This window comes from Triticum urartu, chromosome 1A, assembly GCF_056163025.1.
Source record: "Triticum urartu cultivar PI428250 chromosome 1A, HENAU_Tu73, whole genome shotgun sequence".
Classification (NCBI taxonomy): domain Eukaryota; kingdom Viridiplantae; phylum Streptophyta; class Magnoliopsida; order Poales; family Poaceae; genus Triticum; species Triticum urartu.
Genome location: NC_141873.1, coordinates 27,896,376 through 27,920,433, shown reverse-complemented (window position 1 = coordinate 27,920,433; position 24,058 = coordinate 27,896,376). Strand labels below are relative to the sequence as shown.

General features: G+C 45.9%; 2 pseudogenes; both read right to left on the bottom strand.

The window, feature by feature from the left end:
* Positions 1–2,875: 2,875 nt before the first annotated feature.
* On the bottom strand, positions 2,876–17,961 carry LOC125543851 (disease resistance protein Pik-2-like; annotated as a pseudogene).
* A 222-nt stretch (positions 17,962–18,183) lies between these two features.
* Positions 18,184–20,271, bottom strand: LOC147988688 (uncharacterized; annotated as a pseudogene).
* Between the last annotated feature and the right edge of the window lie 3,787 nt (positions 20,272–24,058).

Genomic DNA, 24,058 nt, shown 5'->3' with positions numbered 1-24,058 from the left:
CAGCTAGATGTTCAGAACGCGTTCCTTCATGGTGTTCTTGAGGAAGAAGTGTTCATGCGGGAACCACCAGGATATGAGGACCAAAGTGCACCACACTATGTCTGTAAGTTGGATAAAGCTTTGTATGGTTTGAAACAAGCCCCAAGAGCTTGCTACTCAAGATTGAACATGCAACTACAACAACTTGGGTTTACATCATCTAAAGCAGATACCTCATTGTTCTTTTATCATAGAGATAATATCACTATTTTTGTTCTTGTCTATGTTGATGATATAATTGTGGCTAGTTCCAGTGCACATGCTACCACTTGTTTGCTTAAAGATCTGAAGTTGGAGTTTGCTCTCCAGGACTTGGGTGATCTTCATTATTTTCTTGGCATAGAAGTTAATCATATAAAGAATGGTATACTTCTTACACAAGAAAAGTACACCACTAACATAATCAGGAGAGTAGGATTGGAAAATTGTAAACCTGTGAGTACACCAATTTCAACTTCAGAAAAACATACAATTGAAAGTGGAGAGGTGCTTGGACCAGAAGATGTAACAAAGTACAGGAGTGTTGTTGGTGCTCTACAATATTTGACTCTTACTCATCCTGATATTTCTTATTCTATTAATAAGGTATGCCAATACTTACATGCACCTAGAACAACTCATTGGACTGCAGTAAAAAGGATTTTGAGGTATCTTAAGTATTCAGAAGGTCTTGGACTTCAGATTACCAAGTCATTGTCTATGCTTGTTACTGCATACTCTGATGCAGACTAGGCAGGGTATGCTGATGACAGAAGGTCCACAGGTGGTTTTGCTGTATTTCTGGGAACAAATCTTGTGTCATGGAGTGCAAGAAAACAGGCAACTGTCTCTAGATCAAGTACAAAGGCTGAGTATAAAGCTCTGGCTAATGCTACAGCTGAGGTAATGTGGATACAGACTTTGCTATATGAGCTTGGGATCAAGGCTCCACAAGCTGTGAGATTATGGTGTGATAATATTGGTGCAACCTATCTCTCAGCTAATCATGTTTTCCATGCACGAACCAAACATATTGAAGTTGATTTTCACTTTGTCAAAGAAAGAGTAGCTCGAAAGCTACTTGATATTCGTTTTATACCAACCAGTGATCAACTTGCTAATGGCTTCACAAAACCTCTTACTACAGAAAGGTTGAATGAGTTCAAGAACAATCTTAACCTTGGTAAAGTTTATTCGGTTCAGATTGAGGGGGAATGTTAGAATAAGTTGTAAAGAGATAGGAGTAGTTTAAACTTGTAATCTTTCTCTTATCTCTTCTTCTGTTATTCCTCTCTGTAAAGAGATAGGAGCTCCGCCATGGATCTATCTTTCTCTCTCGATCGATCCCTTCCTTGTAAGCCACGGCATACCTTCTATATAATACAATGCGGCCCGAGCAAAGGGTTCAACGCTTCCTTATATGTTTCACATAGTTTACGCTACAAGTTCCCATTTTTTAACTAACTGAAACATAACTGAATTTCAGCATGTAGAACTCTGGCTGCTGGTTGAATCCATGGAATCGTTTGCATATCACTAGGTAGTTAATTGACTGAACTCACGAGCAAACCAACTTTGGTGTGGATATCATAGTTTTAAATAGCCGAGCTATAGCCTTTTCAGCGGGGTGCCGCTAAATGGTCGCCTTCACAAATAGCCCGCTATAGTATGCTATAGCCCGCTATAGCTGATTTGGAGGTCGGGCCCTATTTCCCATAGCCCACTATTTAAAACATTGATGGATATTTAAGTTACAATCAAGTAGAGTAGTAGTATCCTGGCGTACATGAAGACAAAGCTCCACACAAATTCGTAACTCAGCTGGGCACTGGCATGTGCCTTTAGAGCTCACTGCTCCATCCTCACAAAACCACATGTAGTAGTACACTGCATGGCCATAGCAAGTGCAGCTAGCTGATTTACTGCTCAGCTAGACTGATCTGTGCTTTTACGTTTGACTAGGTTGAGTTTGGTGATGGGGGTTGGTGGTGGGACCTCCCATGGCTGCCGTTGTGGTGCTGCCAGTTTCGTGCTCTTGTTGTTGTCTTGGTTCATCTTTGCTCATTGATGCTGCAAGATGCCTGTCCAACCTCCTAATCGTTCCCGAATTTTCATGGCGGAGCTCCCAGTCAAGGTACGTGCTTGTCACTCGTTGATTGTGGATGGTCCACTGTTGCGCCGTGGTGTTCGGTACACTCGCTGGTGCGGTGCGTTAGGCCGCTTGCCAAGTCTTGGTATTGTGATTCTTCGACGACTCCCCTCATCTGTTTGTGCCTTTCGTGGGTTGTCCTTGATCTTCTTGTATGGTTTTCGACCCGGTTTTCCTCATAAACTGGATCATTCTTATGGCATTAAGGCCACTTTGAAATATATTCAGGTGGGGAGTCTTTCCCTCCCGGTGACCATTTCAAAGAAAAAAACATTTGACTAGGTAAAAAACCACATGATATCACAAGCATGGGTATGACCCACAAGGAAGATATTATCAAGTGTGATGAGATAGGGGAGACTGAACTGAAAGAATAGATAGAGGAGACTAATATACAAATCCAATCTGGCCGACAGACAGCCTATATATCAGGAGTAGAGGGAGGGAGCGAGTGGAATCGAGGTGAATTCGTTCACCCAAATCACATCTGTGGCCACACTCTTTTCACGGGGGTTACATCAACATCAACAAGCAAGCATTAGGCTGACACCCACAGAGAAAAAATTAACTGGCAGCTACGACAGCAGTACCAGATGCACCGCTGCCCGAATCAAGTACAGTAGTACGCAAAGCAAGGACGGATATCATAAATCAAAAGGCAACTGTAGGCCACTTTTATTTGAGCTTCAGGCAACGAGAGTAGCAGGTTCAGCCGTTCAGGAAACCATTGCAGCCGAGCCACCTGCAGTTATATTCACGGAGAACAGTTTCCCTACAGAGAGAAAATATCAGCCCGTCGGAACGCTTCTTGACGATATGCTTCTGATTGCAGACAGCATGAACTTTATGAATTCCGTAATTGTAAAACTAACAATACCTCGTGTCACTTTTTCATTTCTTAATGGAGAGTTAACCTGGGATGGTTGGGATGGAGATTTGCTTCCTCCCTTATGGCAACTTTTGCGGCCTCAACTTCAGGAGATGTGGCATCCCGGTTCTGAACAAAAACTCGCACATCTTTCAGATATGGGAGGTGCTCAAGACCTAACTAGAACCCATAGGCCTTTGCCATTGATGCAGAGATCCACAACTTAAGCTTCTCCAGCTTTGGCAATGCCCCTTTCTCAAATACAAGGGTCCCCACACCTTTACGAAAAGGTTGATAAAGGAACTCCTTCAAACATCGGAATCCTCTGGCTTGCAAAACAAGCCTGTGTTTATGGACCGTGTTGGTATAAAGTTTCAGAGAAAGTAATGCAGGCAGCTCTCCAAGTATGCCAAGAGCCTCCGCTGTTATTACACCTAAATTAATGTTCAGGTATGCAAGACTGGTGAGTGCTGGAGTAATCCACTTTGGCAGTTTTGATAAAGAGTACTCGGTGGTGCCCATCTCAAATCTTTGGAGGCAAGATGGAAGACGAGAGCAGGAATCTAATAACTCAAATGGAGATGAATTGCCACCATCTATACACACGGACTGGAGTTTGTAGCTGCCAAGCTTGCATAGTGAGGAATGAAACATCTCTGCATGACTCTTGTACTCATGAGATTCTTCACCTTTCTCCCTGAAACATACATGGAGTACCTTCAAATTGATCAGGCTCCCTAGCCCCTTCACTGCACCTACTGAACTCGTGGTAATATCAAAGCCTGAGATCTCCCTTAAGTTTGTCATATTCCCAATCCCGATTGGTATCTTCCAACGATGATTGCCAGGGAGTAGATGTTGTAGTTTAGTGAGCTGAACAATTCTAGCCGGCAAGTCTTTGATTGTTGTACCCCTTAAATCTAGCGTCTCTAGATCAAGTAGCATCACAATTCCAGATGGTAGCTCCGATATGCCTGTTTTGCTAAAGCTCAGGTACTTTAGCTGGAACAGGGTTTCCATCAATACCATCCATGTCATAGTCCTTCAGGCCTGTACAACCTTCAAAATCTAGTACACGTAAACTTTCAAACTTAGCAAGACTGGGCAAGTGTTTGATGCATCCTGATGCTGTTATTATAAGAGATCGAACATGGCTTAGATCTTTCTTTGCCAATTCAGATGCAAGCTCCTGGTCAATGTCCTGGATCGATAATCGTCGAATAGAACATTGAGAGTTTTCCCAAACAGTTTGGCTGCCGTTCACCACAGTGATGAAATTTTCTTCAATAGATTTTGAAATGATGAGCTCGAGCATCATGTCATGAACTCGACAGGTATGAACCTTCCCATCATAATGAATGTACACCGGTTGGATCAGGCTTTTATTGATAAGCTCGTAAAAATAACTGTCTGCAACCTCTTGACAAGTCCTCCCACGCTCTTCAGCAATGAAGCCTTCTGCTATCCATTGGCTCACCAACCTTTCTCTCTCAATCTCATAATCTTCAGGAAAATTACTTAAGTGCAACAATACGGTCTTGAGGTTTGCTGGAAGATCATTGTAGCTCAAGGACAGTATGTTCTTCATTCCTTCTAGACTTTGGCTATTGTTCAAGTCAGAACCAATTGATCTTCTTACCTTCTCCCACTCTTCTTTGACACGTGGTCTATTTGCTAGTAAACCAGAAATACTGATAATTGCCAATGGTAGGCCTCCGCACTTTTTCAAGATAGCTTTTGAAACTTCAGTAACGCAGCATGCATACCGGCAAGCTCAGCCTTGAGAGAGCGGATCTCACGGCGGACCCCTTTGAGGCGGCCGCACTCATTAGCGAGCAAATCCGCGAGCTTCCCCAGCAGGGGACCCAACGTGCCCAGTGCGGCGCTCACCACAGGCGCCATCGGCCCCCTGCCTTCCTCTGCATCAGCATGATGCATACGGCCATCTTATTAACCAAACAAATAAGTTCCAACAAGGTCTCAAAGTCTCCAAAAGTGAAAAGAGAAAAAAAGGCTCACACAGAACCAAAAAGGCTAAAAACACCAACTAGCCAAAAGGCTCACACACAACCGGCTGGCTAAAAAGAGATAGGAAAACTAATTGCCTATCCTATTACATGACCGCCATCCAAACCGGTTGAAGATATCCCGAGCTACCGTCTCCCAGTGGATAGATCCAGTAACCAAACGCTCCCTGGCCTCCGTCGGAGTGAGTAGCGACAAGGAACGGATCAGCGTCCTAGCTCTGAAGATAACCTGCAAAAAATGAATGCGTGTTGTCCTGTTAAAAACCAAATCATTCCTGCAATTCCAGAGCGCCCACACCAAGGCGCAGACTCCTACACGAATATGTCGCGCTAACCCGGGCTCTACCCTGTTAAGCCACGTTCCAAATAACGTGTTGACTGAACTCGGTGGAGAAATATTAAAAGCAATATGGACTGTCCTCCATAAAACTTTAGCTAGTGGGCAATCAAGAAAAAGGTATTTAATCGTTTCATCCCGATCACAGAAACTACACCGTAGGTCCTGTCCAACTACACTTTGTCAAGTTGTCCTTGGTTAAAATAACTTGATTGTGTAGAAACCACATAAACACTTTAATTTTCAAAGGAACTTTGACATCCCACACATGTTTGGAACTAGGAATCGAGCTTGAATTGATCACATCAACATACATTGATTTAACTGTAAATTCTCCCAACCTAGTGAGCTTCCAGCGTAATTTATCGGGTTGTTGGGAAAGTTGAACATCCATCAGTCTCCTTACTAGATGTAGCCATTCTTCCCAACGATTGCCCACTAACACCCGTATGAACTGAACATTAAGGGGGATTGATTGAAATACCGTTGCAACAAAAACCTCACGTCGTTGAACAATACGATACAACGACGGGTATTGGATGGCTAGGGGTATCTCTCCGAGCCAAGTATCCTCCCAGAATCTCGTACTGGCTCCGTCACCAACAATAAACTTTGTCCTGTTAAACAAGGAAAGCTTTACTTTCATAAGCCCTTTCCAAAAGGGTGAATCAGTCGGTCTTACTATGACCTGAGACAAAGTTTTGGTTTGAAGATACTTATTCCGAAGGATTTGTGCCCAAGTGGCGTCAGTTCCGCTAGATAACTTCCACAACCACTTGCTGAGAAGACATCTGTTCTTGACTTCAAGATTCTCAATCCCAAGACCCCCTTGGTCTTTCGGTCTACAGATGCTATCCCATTTGGCTAAACGGTATTTTCTTTTTAGCTCATCACCCTGCCAAAAGAATCGGGATCGATAAAAGTCCAGTCTTTTCCTAACACCAACAGGGACTTCGAAAAACGACAAAAGAAACATAGGCATACTCGTGAGAACCGAATTAATCAGAATTAAGCGGCCTCCGTATGACATGAGCTTGCCCTTCCAGCAACTCAGTTTCTTTTCAAATCGGTCCTCGATACACTTCCATTCTCTGTTTGTCAGCTTACGATGGTGGATTGGAATTCCTAAGTATGTGAAAGGCAAAGCCCCCAAATCACACCCAAACAATTGCTTGTAGGCCTCTTGTTCATCATTGGCTCTACCAAAGCAGAACAATTCGCTTTTATGAAAGTTAATCTTTAACCCAGTCAATTGTTCAAATAAGCATAACACCAGCTTCATATTTCTCGCTTTTACCAAGCCGTGCTCCATAAATATGATTGTATCATCGGCGTACTGGAGGATGGACACCCCTCCATCAACGAGATGAGGTACCAGGCCTCCCACTTGACCAGCCTCCTTAGCCCTTCCTATCAAAATTGCCAACATATCCACTACAATGTTGAACAAAATAGGGGACATCGGATCCCCTTGTCTTAGACCCTTGTGTGTCTTGAAGTAATGACCGATCTCGTCATTAACTTTAATTCCAACACTCCATTTTTGCGTATAGGATTCAACCTGGCATCGCCAGACTTCATCGAAACCTTTCATACGCAACACCTGTTGTAGGAATGGCCACTTTACTTTATCCTACACTTTCTCGAAATCCACCTTAAAAATAACTCCATACAATTTTTTCGACTGGATTTCATGGAGCGTTTCATGCAGGACCACCACCCCTTCCAGGATGTTTCTATCCGGCATGAAAGCAGTTTGGGAATGTTGCACCACAGAATGCGCAATCTGTGTGAGCCGATTCGTCCCAACCTTAGTAAAATTTTTGAAACTAACATTGAGAAGGCAGATCGGCCTAAACTGCTCGATTCTCAGAGCATCTGTCTTCTTAGGAAGCAGTGTTATTGTTCCAAAATTTAAGTGAAATAACTGAAGCCGTCCAAAGAAAAGATCGTGGAACATTGGAAGTAAATCCCCCTTAACAATATGCCAACATCTTATGTTAAACTCTGCCGGAAATCCATCCGGCCCGGGAGCCTTATTGTTTTTCATCTTCATTATGGCATCAAAAACCTCCTTCTCCGAGAAAGGGGCAACCAGAATATCATTATCATTAGCAGTTAGTTGAGGCACATCCTTAGTCCTGGACTCATCGAGGGACACACAACTATCCTCTGGAGGTCCAAATAACTGCTTATAATACTCGGTGATGTAAAGTTTCAGGTTGTCCTGCCCTACAATTGTTCCTTCATCTTGCTCAAGCTGGAAAATTCTCTTCTTTCTGTGTTTGCCATTAGCAATCAAATGAAAGAATTGAGTGTTCGCATCCCCCTTGACCACTCTACGAACTTTAGCTCTCAACGCCCACTTCAACTCTTCTTCGCGGAGAAGTTCTTTCAACTTCATCTCCGCATCCAACTTAAACTGGAGCTCTGTAGGTTGCAAGATTGTGGATTCGGCTTTAATATCGAGGGACTAAATCAGAGAAAGGAACTTGTCCGTTTCAATCTTATAAATCCCACTAAGGTGTTTGGCCCATCCCCGTAGGAAACTTCTCAAATGTCTAATCTTATTCTTGTTGGGTTTCGTAGTAATTTCAAAATTTTCCTACGCACACGCAAGATCATGTGATGCATAGCAACCAGAGGGGAGAGTGCTGTCTACGTACCCACGCAGACCGACTGCGGAAGCGTTGACACAACGTAGAGGAAGTAGTCGTACATCTTCACGATCCAACCGATCAAGCACCGAAACTACGGCACCTCCGAGTTCGAGCACACGTTCAGCTCGATGACGATCCCCGGACTCCGATCCAGCAAAGTGTCGGGGAAGAGTTCCGTCAGCACGATGGCATGGTGACGATCTTGATGTACTACAGCAGCAGGGCTTCGCCTAAACTCCGCTACAGTATTATTGAGGACTATGGTGGCTGGGGGCACCGCACACGGCTAAGGAATAGATCACGTGGATCAACTTCTGTGTTCTAGGGTGCCTCTGCCTCAGTATATAGAGGACTAGAGGGGGGGAGGCTGGCCGGCCAAGGTGTGGTGCGCCAGGAGAGTCCTACTCCCTCTGGGAGTAGGATTCCCCCCCCCCAATCCTAGTTGGAATAGGATTCGCGGAGGGGGAAAAGAGAGAGGGGGGCCGGCCACCTCTCCTTGTCCTAATAGAACTAGGGGAGGGAGGGAGGCGCACAGCCCATCTTGGGCAGCCCCTTTCTCTTTTCCACTAAGGGCCACTAAGGCCCATATAGCTCCCGGGGGGTTTCGGTAACCTCCCGGTACTCCGAAAAAATCCCGATTTCACCCGGAACACTTCCGATATCCAAACATAGGCTTCCAATATATCAATCTTTATGTCTCGACCATTTCGAGACTCCTCATCATGTCCGTGATCACATCCGGGACTCTGAACACCCTTCGGTACATCAAAATGCATAAACTCATAATATAACTGTCATCGTAACCTTAAGCGTGCGGACCCTACGGGTTCGAGAACAATGTAGACATGACTGAGACACGTCTCTGGTCAATAACCAATAGCAGGACCTGGATGCCCATATTGGCTCCTACATATTCTACGAAGATCTTTATCGGTCAGACCGCATAACAACATACGTTGTTCCCTTTGTCATCGGTATGTTACTTGCCCGAGATTCGATCGTCGGTATTCCAATACCTAGTTCAATCTCGTTACCGGCAAGTCTCTTTACTCGTTCTGTAATACATCATCCCGCAACTAACTCATTTGGTTGCAATGCTTGCAAGGCTTGTGTGATGTGCATTACCGAGAGGGCCCAGAGATACCTCTCCGACAATCGGAGTGACAAAACCTAATCTCGAAATACGCCAACCCAACATGTACCTTTGGAGACACCTGTAGTACTCCTTTATAATCACCCAGTTATGTTGTGACGTTTGGTAGTACCCAAAGTGTTCCTCCGGTAAACGGGAGTTGCATAATCTCATAGTTATAGGAACATCTATAAGTCATGAAGAAAGCAATAGCAACATACTAAACGATCGGGTGCTAAGCTAATGGAATGGGTCATGTCAATCAGATCATTCTCTTAATGATGTGATCCCGTTAATCAAATAACAACTCATTGTTCATGGTTAGGAAACATAACCATCTTTGATTAACGAGCTAGTCAAGTAGAGGCATACTAGTGACACTTTGTTTGTCTATGTATTCACACATGTATTATGTTTCCGGTTAATACAATTCTAGCATGAATAATAAACATTTATCATGATTATAAGGAAATAAATAATAACTTTATTATTGCCTCTAGGGCATATTTCCTTCAGTCTCCCACTTGCACTAGAGTCCATAATCGAGTTCACATCGCCATGTGATTTAACAGCAATAGTTCACATCACCATATGATTAACACCCATAGTTCACATCGATATGTGATCAACACCCAAAGGGTTTGCTAGAGTCAGTAATCTAGTTCACATCGCTATGTGATTAACACCCAAAGAGTACTAAGGTGTGATCATGTTTTGCTTGTGAGATAATTTTAGTCAACGGGTCTGTCACATTCAGATCTGTAAGTATTTTGCGAATTTCTATGTCAATAATGCTCTGCACGGAGCTACTCTAGCTTATTGCTCCCACTTTCAATATGTATCTAGATCGAGATTTAGAGTCATCCAGATCTGTGTCAAAACTTGCATCGACGTAACTTTTTACGATGATCCTTTTTGTCACCTCCATAATTGAGAAATATTTCCTTATTCCACTAAGGATAATTTTGACCACTGTCCAGTGATCTACTTTTAGATCACTATTGTACTCCCTTGCTTAACACAGTGTAGGGTATACAATAGATCTGGTACACAGCATGGCATACTTTATAGAACCCATGGCTGAGGCATAGGGAATGACTTTCATTCTATTTCTATCTTCTGGCGTGGTTGGGCTTTGAGTCTTACTCAACTTCACACCTTGTAACACAAGCAAGAATCCTTTCTTTGCTTGATCCATTTTGAACTTCTTCAAAATCTTGTCAAGGTATGTGCTTTGTGAAAGTCCAATTAAGCGTCTTGATCTATCTCTATAGATCTTTATGCCTAATATGTAAGTAGCTTTACCGAGGTCTTTCATTGAGAAACTCTTATTCAAGTATCCCTTTATGCTATCCAGAAATTCTATATCATTTCCAATTAGTAATATGTCATCCACATATAATATCAGAAATGCTACAGAGCTCCCACTCACTTTCTGGTAAATACAGGCTTCTCCGAAAGTCTGTATAAAACCAAATGCTTTGATCACACTATCAAAGCGTTTATTCCAACTCCGAGAGGCTTGCACCAGTCCATAAATGGATCGCTGGAGCTTGCATACTTTGTTAGCTCCCTTTGGATCGAAAAAACCTTCTGGTTGCATCATATACAACTCTTCTTCCAGAAATCCATTCAGGAATGCAGTTTTGACATCCATTTGCCAAATTTCATAATCATAAAATGCGGCAATTGCTAACATGATTCGGACAGACTTAAGCATCGCTACGGGTGAGAAGGTCTCATCGTAGTCAATCCCTTGAACTTGCCGAAAACCTTTCGCGACAAGTCGAGCTTTATAGACAGTAATATTACCGTCAGCGTCAGTCTTCTTCTTGAAGATCCATTTATTCTCAATTGCTTGCCGATCATCAGGCAAGTCAACCAAAGTCCACACTTTGTTCTCATACATGGATCCCACCTCAGATTTCATGGCTTCAAGCCATTTTGCGGAATCTGGGCTCACCATCGCTTCTTCATAGTTCGTAGGTTCATCATGATCTAGTAGCATGACTTCCAGAACAGGATTACCGTACCACTCTGGCACGGATCTCACTCTGGTTGATCTACGAGGTTCAGTAGTATCTTGATCTGAAGTTTCATGATCATTATCATTAGCTTCCTCACTAACTGGTGTAGGTGTCACCTGAACAGTTTTCTGTGATGTACTACTTTCCAGTAAGGGAGCAGGTACAGTTACCTCGTCAAGTTCTACTTTCCTCCCACTCACTTCTTTCGAGAGAAACTCCTTCTCTAGAAAGTTTCCGAATTTAGCAACAAAAGTCTTTCCTTCGGATCTGTGATAGAAGGTGTATCCAATAGTTTCCTTTCGATATCCTATGAAGACACATTTCTCCGATTTGGGTTTGAGCTTATCAGGTTGAAGCTTTCTCACATAAGCATCGCAGTCCCAAACTTTAAGAAACGACAACTTTGGTTTCTTGCCAAACCACAGTTCAGATTGTGTCGTCTCAACGGACTTAGATGGTGCCCTATTTAACGTGAATGGAGCTGTCTCTAATGCATAACCCCAAAACGATAATGGTAGATCGGTAAGAGACATCATAGATCGCACTATATCTAATAAAGTACGGTTATGACGTTCGGACACACCATTACACTATTGTGTTCCAGGTGGCGTGAGTAGTGAAACTATTTCACATTGTTTTAATTGAAGACCAAACTCGTAACTCAAATATTTGTCTCCGCGATCAGATCGTAGAAACTTTATTTTCTTGTCACGATGTCTTTCCACTTCACTCTGAAATTCTTTGAACTTTTCAAATGTTTCAGACTTATGTTTCATCAAGTAGATATATCCATATCTGCTCAAATCATCTGTGAAGTTCAGAAAATAACGATACTTGCCGTGAGCCTTAACACTCATCGGACCGCATACATCAGTATGTATTATTTCCAATAAGTCAGTTGCTCGCTCCGGAGAACGGAGTCTTAGTCATCTTGCCCATTAGGCATGGTTCGCAAGCATCAAGTGATTCATAATCAAGTGATTCCAAAATCCCATCAGTATGGAGTTTCTTCATGCGCTTTACACCAATATGACCTAAACGGCAGTGCTACAAATAAGTTGCACTATCATTATTAACTTTGCATCTTTTGGTTTCAATATTATGATTATGTGTATCACTACGATTGAGATCCAACAAACTATTTTCATTGGGTGTGTAACCATATAAGGTTTTATTCATGTAAACAGAAAAACAATTTATTCTCTTACTTAAATGAATAACCGTATTACAATAAACATGATCAAATCATATTCATGCTCAATGGAAACACCAAATAACACTTATTCAGGTTCAACACTAACCCGAAAGTATAGGGAGTGTGCGATGATGATCATATCAATCTCGGAACCACTTCCAACACACATCGTCACTTCACCCTTAACTAGTCTCTGTTTATTCTGCAACTCCCGTTTCGAGTTACTAATCTTAGCAACTGAACTAGTATCAAATACTGAGGGGTTGCTATAAACACTAGTAAAGTACACATCAATAACATGTATATCAACTATACTTATGTTCACTTTGCCATCCTTCTTATCTGCCAATCACTTGGGGTAGTTCCGCTTCCAGTGACTAGTCCCTTTGCAGTAGAAACACTTAGTCTCAGGCTTAGGACCAGACTTGGGCTTCTTCACTTGAGCAGCAACTTGCTTGCTGTTCTTCTTGAAGTTCCCCTTCTTCCCTCTGCCCTTTTCTTGAAACTAGTGATCTTGTCTACCATCAACACTTGATGTTTTTCTCGATTTCTACCATCGTCAATTTCCGCATTACGAAGAGCTTGGGAATCGTTTCCGTTATCCCTTGCATATCATAGTTCATCACAAAGTTCTACTAACTTGGTGATGGTGACTAGAGAATTATGTCAATCACTATATTATCTGGAAGATTAACTCCCACTTGATTCAAGCGATTGTTGTACTCAGACAATCTGGGCACATGCTCACTAGTTGAGCGATTCCCCTCCATCTTTTAGCTATAGAACTTGTTGGAGACTTTCATATTTCTCAACTCGGGTATTTGCTTGAAATATTAACTTCAACTCCTGGAACATCTCATATGCTCCATGACGTTCAAAACGTCTTTGAAGTCCCGATTCTAAGCCATTAAGCATGGTGCACTAAACTATTAAGTAGTCATCATATTGAGCTAGCCAAACGTTCATAACGTCTGCATCTGCTCCTGCAATAGGTCCGTCACCTAGCGGTGCATCAGGGACATAATTCTTCTGTGCAGCAATGAGGATAAACCTCAGACCACGGATCCAATCCGCATCTTTGCTACTAACATCTTTCAACACAATTTTCTCTAGGAACATATCAAAATAGACACAGGGAAGCAACAACGCGAGCTATTGATCTACAACATGATTTGCAAAATACTACCAGGACTAAGTTCATGATAAATTTAAGTTCAATTTAATCATATTAGTTAAAGAACTCCCACTTAGATAGACATCCCTCTAATCCTCTAAGTGATTACGTGATCCAAATCAACTAAACCATAACCGATCATCACGTGAGATGGAGTAGTTTTCAATGGTGAACATCGTTATGTTGATCATATCTACTATATGATTCACGCTCGACCTTTCGGTCTCCGTGTTCCGAGGCCATATCTGTATATGCTTGGCTCGTCAAGTATAACCTGAGTATTCCGCGTGTGCAACTGTTTTGCACACATTGTATTTGAACGTAGAACCTATCACACCCGATCATCACGTGGTGTCTCAGCCCGAAGAACTTTCGCAACGGTGCATACTAAGGGTGAACACTTCTTGATAATTTAGTGAGAGATCATCTTATAATGCTACCGTCAATTAAAGCAAGATAAGATGCATAAAAGGATAAACATCACATGCAATCAATATAAGTGATATGATATGGCCATCATCATCTCGTGCTTGTGATCTCCATCTCCGAAGCACCGTCGTGATCACCATCGTCACCGGCGTGACACCTTGATCTCCATCGTAGCATCGTTGTCGTCTCGCCAAGCTTGTGCTTCCACGACTATCACTACCGCTTAGTAATAAAGTAAAGCATTACATCGCGATTTTATTGCATACAATAAAACGACAACCATAAGGCTCCTGCCAGTTGCCGATAACTCGGTTACAAAACATGATCATCTCATACAATAAAATTCAGCATCATGTCTTGACCATATCACATCACAACATGCCCTGCAAAAACAAGTTAGACGTCTTCTATTTTGTTGTTGCAAGTTTTACGTGGCTGCTACGGGCTTAAGCAAGAACCAATCTCACCTACGCATCAAAACCACAACGATAGTTTGTCAAATAGACTCCGTTTCAACCTTCGCAAGGACCGGGCGTAGCCATACTTGGTTCAACTAAAGTTGGAGAGACAGTCGCCCGCAAGCCACCTATGTGCAAAGCATGTCGGGGGAACCGGTCTCGCGTAAGCGTACGCGTAATGTTCGTCCGGGTCGTCTCGTCAAACAATGCCGCCGAACCAAAGTATGACATGCTGGTAGGCAGTATGACTTATATCGCTCACAACTCACTTGTGTTCTACTCGTGCATATAACATCAACATAAATAACCTAGGCTCGGATGCCACTGTTGGGTTTCGTAGTAATTTCAAAAAATTTCCTACGCACACGCTAGATCATGTGATGCATAGCAACGAGAGGGGAGAGTGCTGTCTACGTACCCACGCAGACCGACTGCGGAAGCGTTGACACAACGTAGAGGAAGTAGTCGTACGTCTTCACGATCCAACCGATCAAGCACCGAAGCTACGGCACCTCCGAGTTCGAGCACACGTTCAGCTCGATGACGATCCCCGGACTCCGATCTAGCAAAGTGTCGGGGAAGAGTTCCGTCAGCACGACGGCGTGGTGACGATCTTGATGTACTACAGCAGCAGGGCTTCGCCTAAACTCCGCTACAGTATTATCGAGGACTATGGTGGCTGCGGGCACCGCACCCAGCTAAGGAATAGATCACGTGGATCAACTTCTGTGTTCTAGGGTGCCTCTGCCTCAGTATATAAAGGACTAGAGGGGGGAGAGCTGGCCGGCCAAGGTGTGGCGCGCCAGGAGAGTCCTACTCCCTCTGGGAGTAGGATTCCCCCCCCCCAATCCTAGTTGGAATAGGATTCGCGGAGGGGGGAAAGAGAGAGGGGGGCCGGCCACCTCTCCTTGTCCTAATAGGACTAGGGGAGGGAGGGAGGCGCGCAGCCCATCTTGGGCAGCCCCTTTCTCTTTTCCACTAAGGCCCACTAAGGCCCATATAGCTCCCGTGGGGTTCCGGTAACCTCCCGGTACTCCGGTAAAATCCCGATTTCACCCGGAACACTGCCGATATCCAAACATAGGCTTCCAATATATCAATCTTTATGTCTCGACCATTTCGAGACTCCTCGTCATGTCCGTGATCACATCCGGGACTCCGAACAACCTTCGGTACATCAAAATGCATAAACTCATAATATAACTGTCATCGTAACCTTAAGCGTGCGGACCCTACGGGTTCGAGAACAATGTAGACATGACCGAGACACGTCTCTGGTCAATAACCAATAGCGGGACCTGGATGCCCATATTGGCTCCTACATATTCTACGAAGATCTTTATCGGTCAGACCGCATAACAACATACGTTGTTCCCTTTGTCATCGGTATGTTACTTGCCCGAGATTCGATCGTCGGTATTCCAATACCTAGTGCAATCTCGTTACCGGAAAGTCTCTTTACTCGTTCTGTAATACATCATCCCGCAACTAACTCATTTGGTTTCAATGCTTGCAAGGCTTGTGTGATGTGCATTACCGAGAGGGCCCAGAGATACCTCTCCGACAATCGGAGTGACAAAACCTAATCTCGAAATACGCCAACCCAACATGTACCTTTGGAGACACCTGTAGTACTCCTTTATAATCACCCAGTTACGTTGTAACGTTTGGTAGCACCCAAAGTGTTCCTCCGGTAAACGGGGGTTGCATAATCTCATAGTTATAGGAACATGTATAAGTCATGAAGAAAGCAATAGCAACATACTAAACGATCGGGTGCTAAGCTAATGGAATGGGTCATGTCAATCAGATCATTCTCTTAATGATGTGATCCCGTTAATCAAATAACAACTCATTGTTCATGGTTAGGAAACATAACCATCTTTGATTAACGAGCTAGTCAAGTAGAGGCATACTAGTGACACTTTGTTTGTCTATGTATTCACACATGTATTATGTTTCCGGTTAATACAATTCTAGCATGAATAATAAACATTTATCATGATTATAAGGAAATAAATAATAACTTTATTATTGCCTCTAGGGCTATTTCCTTCAATTCTGCCACCGCTCGACAGAAGTCTTGCCTCCTCTATCTTTAGCCCATTCCCTGGCTATTAGATCGAAGATTCCTTCTCGTTCAAACCAAGCAAGTTCGAACGAAAAGGTATTTTTGTTTCCCACGTGTTTGGCTCACTTGAGTCCACGAATAATGGTGTGTGGTCCGATATATCGCGCGAGAGAGCCTGAACCGTTACAAGAGGGAACTTCTGTTCCCACTCGACGCTCGCAAGGACTCGATCCAACTTCTCATATGTCGGATTTGGCAAAGCGTTGGCCCAGGTAAATTTTTGACCAGAAAGATCTATCTCTCTCAGATCCAAGCTTTCAAAGATGGTATTAAACATAAACGACCATCTACCATCAAAATTATTGTTATTCTTTTCCTCTCTCCTCCTAATGATGTTGAAATCACCCCCAACCAGAATTGGAAGCTGCTCGGAACCGCAAATTCGAACCAAGTCCGCCAAAAACTCCGTTTTAAACTCGGGTTGTGCGGCACCATAAACTGCCACTAGAGCCCAGTTAAACCCATCAGCTTTAGACCTAACCCGAAATTTAACCGTGAAGTCACCCATCACTACACTTTGGACTTCCAGTGAATCGCATCTCACTCCTAGCAGGATCCCACCGGATCTTCCTCGCAGGGGAAGGCGATGCCAATCGAAATCGACACCCCACGATAGCTTGTTAAGAAACTGAGGCGCAAATTTATCCCTACTAGTTACTGAGAGAGAAATGAAATCTAACCGATGCTCCAGAGTCGCCTCAGCGAGAAACCTTCTTTTAGCCAAGTCCTTCAGTCCTCTGCTATTCCAAAAGATTCCTTTCATATGTCATCATGAAATTTTTTGGCCGTCCGAATCCTAGCACTCCTACGAACCGCGGACGCGGGATACAACTTCCGCTTCCACTTACGTTTGGGTTTACTATGGTCCTCCATCCGGTCCACATAACCGGGCTCTGGTGGTTTATTCACTACATCCTCTAGGATAACCTCCTCCTCCTCGGATTCAGTAGTGGATGGTGCAAGGTCCGCACAAAAATTATCGAGCACACTCACCCCCAACGCATCAATCTCAGCATCATTCATAGGTCTTACAGCTGCTAGGTTTCGAATAGTTTCTAAAGCGCGTTCCGCTTCCAAATCAAGGAGATCATTAACCGAGTTGGAGATTTCACTATTAGTACTCCCTAGAGAAACTCCTAATTGGTTTGCATTATTTATAATCTCATCCTTAGAAAAATGCAAAATAGAATTGGACAAGTTGATGGACATACCGGTGGTGACCTCAATGTCACGAAGCTTGGCCGCCCTCATAGCGCACCTCTGCTGCATGTCATCAACCTCCGGGTGGTCCTGGAGACGAGAACTCATCCGTCGCCCCGCAGAGACCGGGTCGGGGATCCCACCAAAGGCAATCATCTCCTCTCGAGTAGTGCCACTCGGAGGAGGTGGTGGCGGAGGGCTCCCAAGGCGTACGGACGGAAAGCCGGGGGAGGGAGGCGTCGGCGCCGCCTGCCCGAACACCCCCCTGCCCCAACCCTCAAGCCTGAGGGCGTCGCCGTCCCGACTGCTGAAGGAGAAGGAAGGACCAGGGCCACCTGCCCCAGACTCCCACCCAGCACCACCATAGATATGGCCTCACTAGCCGGTGCTGAAGGGGAAGGAGCCGGGGCCACCTGCCCCAAACGGTCTCCCCCACGGCCGACCATCGACGGTGCGGCCAGCGTCGCCGGCGTCAGGATAGGGGGAGAAGAAGTCGCGGCCACCTGCCCCGAACTCCCCCCCCCTAGGCAAAACCACCGAAGCGGCCAACATCTGTATGCACGTGACCGCAGGGGGCACTGGGAGGAGCGGAACCACCTGAGGCTCCACGTCCCCTCCCCCCTCCAAGGTCGTCGCCGAGTGTACCGTCACACAGTCACCTACCACGGGACGATCAACAGTCTCAAAATCCAGCACCGGGAGCGAGCACTCGAAATCATCATCAGAATCCACCCGGTCGCTCCAAAGCCTAGGAGGGGCAGACGCAGGCTCAAAGGATCCAAACCGCAAAGTACTCTTCGGCACCGACGGAGATGGGGCCGGCTCTACCCCGGGCCCAGTCTCGGGCAACTGAGCAACTGGTCCCGATCTGTTGGACCTCTCTTGTCCGGCCTCATCAGTCGGATCCTCCCTAGTACCCGCATTGTCGTCACCCTCGTGCATATCCACATCAGCCCCATTAACCGCCTCAGCAAACAACTCTGAATCCTCAAACTCAATCTCAAGAGGAAACACATCTCCCCTATAAGTCCAGTTAACCACATCCGGGACAAACTCGATGTCTAGCACACTCACTAGCAGTCGGGCCACCCCATGGGCGCGAGTGAGTGCCATATCCACTTTCTCAGTTTTGCCAACCATGATACCCAGGCTAGCCACAACTCGAGCATCCGTCAGAGACTCAGAGGGTGCCCCAGAGAACCGCAGCCACGCCTGAGTGAGGGGCTTTCCCTTAGGCTCCACTTTCTTCCACTCGTGAAACTCTAGAATGCAATTAGTGCCAGGGACCTTGCACAACCCAAAGCTCAGCAACCGCCGCAAGTCCTCTACCGATGGGAAGTCAACCCTGAACACACTCTCCTCGATGTGGACAACCTCCCACTGAAAATCACCAGGAGCCAGTTCCTGAAGCCTCTGCACTATCTGAGCCTCAGAAACCGCTCCCTGGGTAGCTTTCACAATTCTAGTAGTCAGGCTCTACGTCTCAACAGGAATCTCTCTCGCAGCCGGGGACTCAAAGAACATCAGCTCAGCACAATATACTCCATACATTGTAAGAGCCGGAGCCTGATCACGAAGAAGCAGGCAATCCCCCGTGGCATGCGCTGGCTTACCACACGTATCACACAACTCAGCCACGCACTCACCAATGAAGTGTCCCTTCTCACCACATCGATAGCATAGCATCTTCTCCTTCTTACGCGCCCATTTGGACGCCCTCTCAGACTCAGTCCTGATGCCTGTGTCAGCTGAAGCACCAGTCATAGCAACATCCGCGTTGGCTAAACCCGTCACTACCTCCATAGCCTGGCAAGGCAGTGCGGTCGCCTGAGCGGGATCGACCGCCACCTTGGTAGCCTGATGGTCCACAACGGCCGGCGGCGGAGGCTGTCTGCGGAATTGACCACGACCACCCCCACGACCACCACCGTGACCACGGTAGCCACCTCTCTGCCGGTAATCCGGCCCAGAAGCACCCTCGACTAAACCGCCCGGAGGGCCAAGGAACGGCCTCTCAGCGGAACCATCACTCTGCCAAGCATAAACACGGCGGCCACCCGTAGATGACGATTCACGGTGCTGACCATCCCCATAAGCATCATAGCCATCGTCCCCCCACTGTCCTCGGGGCGGATCAGTAGACTCTCCAGCCACCTTGTCCTGTCTCGTCTGCGTAGGTCCCGAGCGCTTTTGCGTCGGCCTTGCCACATAGTGAGGCGGCGGCGCGGCATGAGACTGCACGCCGACATTAGTGGCCTGGGCAACCGTCCGTGGGCCATTGACTTGGCCAACCGGCCGAGGGCCATTATGCATCGGCGGCCTCGGTGGAGCAGCTCCACGCCCCACCGCCGTAGGATTCGGAGGCCTCGGCGGAGCCGCGCCACGCCCCACGGCCATAGCTGCCGAGCCAGGCGCCGGCGGCCGAACCCCGGGCTGTACGCCAAGGCCGCGACCTGCTGTCGCCATGGTCGCACCACCAGGAGCACCGGTTCCCCGACCCGCCGACAAGGGCGGCACCCCCCCCCCCTCGACCGGCGCCATGCACGGGCAGGGGCGGAGCGGCCCGGCCACTTCCAACACCCGGCGGCGGCGCACCACCGCCGCGACCTCCCCCCCCCCCCCCCCCCCCCCGCTAGATGAGGCCTTTGCGGGAACCGGCGGCTTGCCGCGCCCTGCCATGGCCCCGAGAGGCGGAATGCGCCGAGCCTGGCCGTCCCCCGCAGAACGAAACAGCCGCGTCGGCGTCGGATGAAGAACCCTATGGCGCTGCGATGGGGGCGGTAGCGATGATCGGGACGCACTGCATGCCTCGACCCTCTCGACGTGCTCAATAACCGGTTCTTTCTGGGCCACATACCCAGCAGACCCCGGCCCAGACACACACAGCAGCCCATCAACAGAACTCCTCCCCTCGCGCCCAGGAGCGAATTCAAACGCTCCTGTCGAGCCGCTCTGATCTGGGACACCGTGACCGTTGGCGGCGCTGCCGCGATCACCTCCGGCGCCGATTGAGCCCGTGCCCGGCGAGGAAACTTTCTTCTAGTAACCATAGTCCAAGAATCTGGCCGAATCAGATCGAAAATAGTCAAGTTCGGAAGACGTACCTTAGGTATGGGGCCTTTCCATGGCCGGATCGCGGAAGCCGCCATCCTCCGATGAACAATCCGGCGAACCACCTCCACGTTGTCCTCCGGATGCAGACCTTGCCGCGCCGGATCGTCAATCGGCACGACACCCTCCACAATCGTAGCCACTTCCTCCTCCAAATACTCAGGATTGAACGCCTCACAGATCACATTCGATGTCGTCGCCGAATACCCCTCCGACGAGACGCTGGAGCAGTCCCTGTCGTCGTCGTCTTCTTCGTCAGGGCCGGCGAGAGCGCAGAACGAACCCCCGACATGCCTAGCACCAGGAGCGACAGACGCCGGCGTCTAGATCGCGGCGATCGCCTTAGGCATCGCCCGCGTCGCCCGTCCAGGTACCTAGGATGGTGATATTGATGCTGCCTCACAGTCAGGTTGGCTCACGTCATGGCTCAATCTTTCCGGAGAAGATTGGGGCACCACTACTCAAACAGCTGTAGCACGGGTCGAGCAAAGCATCAGCAAATCGAATCAAGCAAAACATCAGCAAAACAGATCAAAGCACAAAACTTGAGCAGATTAGAACAAATAAAGAAAAACTTGAGCGGCACAAAACTCACCCCCGGCGCAATGTCCAGCCGAATCATGGAGTAATGCCGGCGCACCGAAGCAGCGGCGAGGGAGAGGCCGATGCAGCGTCAACGAGATCCGTGAGCCGGCAGGGGAAGGAGAGCCGGCGCCGCCACGGAGTGGAGACTGGAGAGTGGAAACCTAGCTAATGGGGTGGGGTGGGATATCTTGATGGATATTTGTCGGCTGCCATGGGCTCTGGATTGGCCCACCGCTGTAGAACCGAGCGAGTTTCCGAGCAATTGTGGAACTGTAGATACTCAACTAGTAGCTGGGGCCTGCCCTGGGCGGGCCTCCTTTGCGTCACTGTGCGCACTAATCTTGTTGTTGCATTTGTCAACGTGCGTATGCAGTGCAAATGAGTACCAACTTTAAAAAATATAATACACGAAATAAAACTACAGAAACATAGTATTCACTAATAGGTGACAACCTTAGAAGGTGGAGGAATGATCACAGAGCACGACAATCGGTTGATATTAAAGTCTAACATCCTCCAAAAGACGGTACGACCTCCAAAGAGAGGCAGAGTCGATACATGGATCATATGTATAGGCGATAGCTGTAGTTGACGGTGGTGCACCTAGAGACGATGCACAGTGACAGAGACATGACACCTTGCCTTGCGCTTGAAGTGGAAGGCACATATGACACCTTCCTGGATGTTTGTGTGGTTGTGAAACCATGACCAGTTCATCATGATGCTGGCCCACTTGTCGGTTCCAAGCATGAAGCCACTGGCATAACCCTCGGTTCCGTCTCCAAGCTTGACTGGGAGGGTATCATCATCTTGGTGGATGTATTTCTTCAAGTTGTCATGTGTACTGCACATGAAAGTACTGTAAGGTAGAGAGAAAAGGATTGAGGGCACGGCAGAAGACAATATCATGTCATGATGAGTAACTACAATGAAAGAGGCCTAACAATGTAGTGATCGAAGGATTGTGTTTACAAATTTCTGACTGAAAACTCTTGAGCAAAGTGTACAACGGGCTGCACTCACCACAAGACTAACCATAACTTCATGGTTACAAGGCATGCCTAGCAAGTAGTAACTTATCAAGTTATTAGTATTTTTCTTCTGTGGTACTTAGAGTCTAAAGCTTGAGCAAACACATTTGATCTACACAGGAAAATGATGGAAGCTTAGGCTGCATTTGTTTAGAGCTTCAAGAAATGCAAGATTCTGTTGTTTTCTGCCAGGAGAAAATTAGATAATAGATAAATCTTGGAGGTGTGCAGTTTATTACCTCGACAACATAGCACACAGAGGCACGACATTTCAACATCTCAGGAAATCAGCCTAGTACACATCATCTTCGATAGGTAAGAAACATTGATTGAGTATGTATTGTACGCTTCAAGTTGTTGGATTTGTTCTCTGCGGAGACGGTGATAATTGGCGTGCCTTGTCTCCATCCTATGCTCACTATGGGTCTCTCCGTCGTTGTTTCCTTTGTCTGCAACAACATCGCTGGCATTATCAATCTTTCCCGCATTGGCAGTGCCTCCAAGCAGACCATACATCTCATCATCATGGTTGTTCGGGAATAGGTGGTTGTGTTCAGTTGTCATGAAGACGTCAAGATCATTGTGCACAAGATTGTTGTATCGCTGGAACTCGCCGTCCATGTTGATCTGTTATCATGAAACAATAGCCGATCCTTATATACATTGGGATCAATTTACATATTCCATATAAGTGATATATTTAAATAAGGAGGACTTACGTACGATACAATAAGTTACTAACTAGTCCAACAAATTATAGAAGGGATATATTACTATGTGTGGGAAATCATATCAGCCATAAATAATAGTATTATAGGCATGATAGTACAATCAGATCTATGAATATTATCAGATTTATGTTATCTCCTATATTTTACCTTTGGAAGATTAGCCTAGATGCTAGCAAGATTCTTGCCATCTCCCAAGCAAAATGGTAAAAATCTACGTTCCACGTGTATCCACTCATTCCATCATGGATCTAACTTGTTTCAAAGAATACATGTCATGACAGATGTCACGGAGTATCCGTGCTGAACTTTAGAAGCTATGGATCCATGGACAACAAGAGTAAAAATGTATAAACATTACTAGATGAACCGTTTCAAGAAATACCGTCGACTTCGGTAGTCGTTTTCCTTAGAACTTCGATAGGCGAACAAGGACGCGAATCTGTTTTGTTCCTAATGAGATATCAAACTCATTCAGCAAAGAATAGCCACAATCGTCGGAATTTAAAGGCATGGGGAGCATGTGGAATTTGTGTCACGACCCGTGATTAATGCAAGCAATAACTTGTATCCAAATATAAGAATCAGATATCATTCTTTTTAACAATAGGGCACGGCTTATATATATATCATAATTAATACTCATTAATCATATTTATGGAGTAAATATTGGCACATTGATAAAAATATATTATATTATTAAAACAATAGGAAATTACTGGTTCTGATTATCAATAGAAAATAACAACTGAGATCCGTAATATTTGGTTGATCTAAATGACATGCATGGACATAAAG